The sequence below is a fragment of the Athene cunicularia genome, assembly GCF_003259725.1.
Source record: "Athene cunicularia isolate RWA chromosome 6 unlocalized genomic scaffold, athCun1 chr6_part2, whole genome shotgun sequence".
Classification (NCBI taxonomy): domain Eukaryota; kingdom Metazoa; phylum Chordata; class Aves; order Strigiformes; family Strigidae; genus Athene; species Athene cunicularia.
In genome coordinates this window covers 1,510,433-1,514,603 of record NW_020799106.1, presented here as the reverse complement: position 1 = coordinate 1,514,603, position 4,171 = coordinate 1,510,433, and the positions used below count along the sequence as shown (strand labels likewise).

At 36.7% G+C, this 4,171-nt stretch overlaps 1 long non-coding RNA gene across 1 annotated transcript in view; it reads right to left on the bottom strand.

Moving 5' to 3' along the window:
• Window positions 1-4,171, bottom strand: part of LOC113481843 — a 29,827-nt gene that overhangs the window by 21,388 nt on the left and 4,268 nt on the right. The window contains exon 2 of the long non-coding RNA XR_003398734.1: window positions 2,235-2,307. This is a non-coding gene — a long non-coding RNA (uncharacterized LOC113481843). The remainder of the gene's footprint in view (window positions 1-2,234; window positions 2,308-4,171) is intronic.

The window sequence follows — 4,171 nt, the reverse complement described above, 5'->3', positions numbered from 1 at the left end:
CCCCCCCCCCCCCCATCATGAATCTTAAATTCAGGCATTTTCTGATTAAGAAAGGAAGGAATGTGTGAATGAGATTGCTGAAACCATTATTGAATACACAATGAAATGCTTTGTTCTCCCAGCCAAATCAGAGTTATGGATGAGATTCAGATTATATTCAGGCATAAGTTCTGCGCTGTATGCCTATAAAACATGCCCTTAGATAGCTGTTAAAAGCGCAGTTCCTCCTCCTCTTAGGAAGATTACATCAAAAGAAAACAGTAACAAATGTGTGTTGTACTAATAAGGACTGTCAGAGTGAGTCACAAGACTCTTCTGTGTAATAAAGACAAGCAGAAGGAATTTTTTTCAAATGAAGCTAAACTTTTGAACAGAGCATGTTTTTCCTTTAAAAGTTTCCAGATTTCAACTGTTAGGGAATAATAAATTAGTATGCATAAAGTATCATTAAAAAAATCCGCCTCCACTACAAAAGTATTTTCTAAGCTTACTACGTTAGAATTCAGATTATTTTCATTAATGACAAAAATGCTATAGAAGTTCTTCTGCTTCCACTTATTTTTATGATGTGTAGTGTTACTGAAAAAGAGTTGAGGCCTTTCTGAATCTGAATTAATGATTTATTTTTCTTTTAATTAGAAGATAGAGATAAAAATACAGCTCTGAATTGAATAAAGGTGATAGTCCTTCCCGTGTGTGTGGAATGAATACTGCTGGCTGCAAGAAAGCTAGGAAACAATCCTAGACTCTTTTATTCTTAGGGTGCATTAAAGATGATGTTTGGGGTTTTTAGGAAGCTTAATCATTATCTATAGTTATAATTAAGGCTCTCATTTCAGAAGAAAGGAATAATTTACAGGATTTTAATTATTTTAAGATGTAATGGTACATAGACTGGAAAAGACTGTTGGGATCAAGGTTTATTGTGATTAAAGAAATCTTAATGTTGATGAATGCAGGCGTTCCTATATGCATGTATGGAACGTGGATTTAAACCACTCAGGACTGAGGCTCTGATTTCCTTTAAGTGGATGTGTTCCATACCTGCAGTACTTGAGCCTAAACTGTTGTCATGTAGTCAGTCCATTTACTATACATAGCATAATAGTAATGCATTAACTGAGTGCACCTAGAGACCCGGCTTTTGTTATCAGTTAGGTATTTGTTCTGTGTGAGTTAACATCTCTAGACTTCTGATAGCATAGGAGATGTGGGAGCAGAAAGAAGGGCACACTTTCCAAAATCTGGCTTCATAAAAAAATATATAAATTGAGGAATAAACATTTTAATTGTGCATTATAAATAAAGACTAAATACATATTCTTTCACAACCAAATGTTCTTCTGCAGTACCCAATGCCACTGGTAGGCCTGCATGTTCCCTGACCCATTTTCTTCCTGGAAATTTTTCCCTGTACTGATTCTGAGGACATCATAAATTTCCTTATTATTTCTGCACAAGTGGAAGCCTGGCCAGAGTTACTGTACACTTTCTTGTAAGCTGTGTAACAACGCGGGGTAAAAAGTAATATAATGTGCCGTGCTGCTAGCGTGAGCGTGTTCAGTCAGCCCACTGCAACCTGGAAGTAACAGGTTTACTGAGATTTATTGTGGATACACACTAATCGGAAGGTTCTGCTTTACTGCATGGATGCTGCACAGCACCTATGCTACACTGCACATACTTCTGGCAAAAAAAAATCCTTGCAAGAAATGTGATAGTGCTCGCCAGAGAGATTTGGGTTCTCCCTATGGCATCAGATTTAGCACACCTGAATCTAAACTGTGTTGTTATGAAATAATGACAGAGCACAGTTATCCTTCAGGACCTATTCCCCATGCCAAATGCTGCAGCAAAAGGAGAACAGGGCTGTATTTTATGTGGATGATGATTTTTCTGCCATCTGTATTATGTAAACCACTTTCTGGAATGGGAGCTTTTCTGAGCTGCCATGCTGCTGTTACTTTATTGAGACACAAACTAGACTGAATTCGAGCTTGTAAAGATTTCAGTTCGTTTGGCAGAATTTATCTGTGCTTGCCTTGAAGGACTTCACGTTTCCCCCATGTCGCTTAGCTTTGTGTTCCACGTGTTGTGATGGATTGGAAACAGTCTGGCAGTGTTAATTGCACCTATGCATGCAACCACGGACTTTTAGGTTAGGAGGAGCATCCTCAGAGATTAAATTCTTAGCAGCAAATACGTAACACGTTATCCCCCTTTTATAGACTGACCTGGCTGGTGGTTGTTGTAGACTTCATTGATTTCCTAAGCAGTCACAGAAGCTGTTCTCTGTTCAGAAATTATCTGAAAAGAGTGAGTCAGTGTTACTAAAAAGCAGTATTATGGTGGCAGTGTATATCCTTAGGCTCCAGATTTGCACTATTTTGTACAACCTCAAATAGTTTTTGCTCCTTAGCAGTTCTCAAAAAAAAAAAAAAAAAAAAAAAAAAAAAAAAAAAAAGGAATGAATAACAGAGAAATGCTGGGCTGTTACTGCTCCTCCCTAACTGTGGGTAAGAATCCTCATCCCCCTCCAGCTTAGGGAAATTCACTGGCACAGAAAGCTCTGAATTACATCTCTATGTGCCAGCTCCAGGGAACCTGGCCGCAAATCCTTAAGCTAAGAAAACTACTCATTCCTTTAAAGGACAGTGACAAAGTTTTCTCTGATGTCATAACGTTTAAAAAAAAAAATAAATCTTTAAGTCAAAGGATAATTAAGTCATCGTTTATTTTAGACTTTAATTACGAAGAGCAGCTACTTAAAAGTGAGCAACTGCTATCAAAGAGGGCACATGTGAAAGTAGTAAAATGAGATAAAAATGTAGGAGAGTGAAAATACGAAGTAGCCTTTAGCATGACAATTAACCACCCCATCTACCCTTCCTTTATTCATCGCGGGATAATTCATTGCCACTGAATTAATGGTGAAGCATTCAGTAATAGGCCTCGGTAAGGAAATAGAAGCAGTGTATCAGGATATCCTTTTTCCGCCCCAGAGTACCAATACTTTCAATTTTATATACAACGGAAGCAATTAATCGTAACACAAAGCAGCACAGCTGTGTTTCCTGATGGTCACACACGCAACAGCTACTATTGTTTAGCATTTTGAGTACATACACAGAAAACTGTTCAACTGCTTTGAACACTTTACATTTTGGGGATTTAATTTCCATTAATAGCTTTTGAATTTATAGTGGAATTTTAATATGCTATTATCTTAGATCCAATCCTGCATCCCTAATCAGGTAATTTTTTTTGCTGTTGCCAGTGGGAGTTTAAACCGAATTAGGTATAGCTGCCAAATCCAGAGATTTGCAGACACAGGACAATTTCTCATTGGAAGTAAAGGAAGTTATAGCCTATTTATCAGGTCTTGCTTTTAGCTGTATGTGTTTCTTTAACTTGTTCAAGTTCCAGTACATATTCAAGTTATCTTACAGACTAAGGGAGAAAAGCCATACTGCTATGCCTTTAACTTCATTACATATTTTCAGATGTACTAGCTGACTGCTGTGACTGAAATACAAACAAAATACAAAAAAAAAAAAGCATATCCTTTTCTTATTATTAATTTAGTAGAGCTATATTATCTTGGTTTTGCTAGAATATAAAAAAAAAGAGTGTTTTGCTGCATTTGTTCTTATTTAACAGCAATACATTCATTATTTATTAATGAAGATGAGAAAGATATGTTTAGACTGAGAGAAAAATAAGGATTTGATTAATTGAAACTATTTGGTTCATTTGTTTTGTACAGGATTCAGATCTGTGTCATTCTAACAAGCTTGGAAGAACATAGCATTTTCAGACTCATAAATGTCCATCTTTGTAAATCTCTACACTACCCACTACAGCTGCCAGAAACACATCCACTTGAATCCACTCCTCTTGAGGACAAAGGACAAAGATGTTATACACTCCAAGACAGAAATTTTCTGTATTGAAAAGAATTCTCCATGTTTCACAGCAGGTTTAAAAAACATTTCCTCTTTCAGCATTGGTTCAGTTTCTGTTGCTGAACAGGGTTGTTATCAAGAAGTGTTTGTTACAGAGGCTTAAGGGGATGAAGCCTCGGCATCAGTAGGAGAAATGTTAACACAACGCGGGCTTGGATCTGAGGATTATTCAAACTTTAAAAATAAACCCTCTTATAATAAAATGG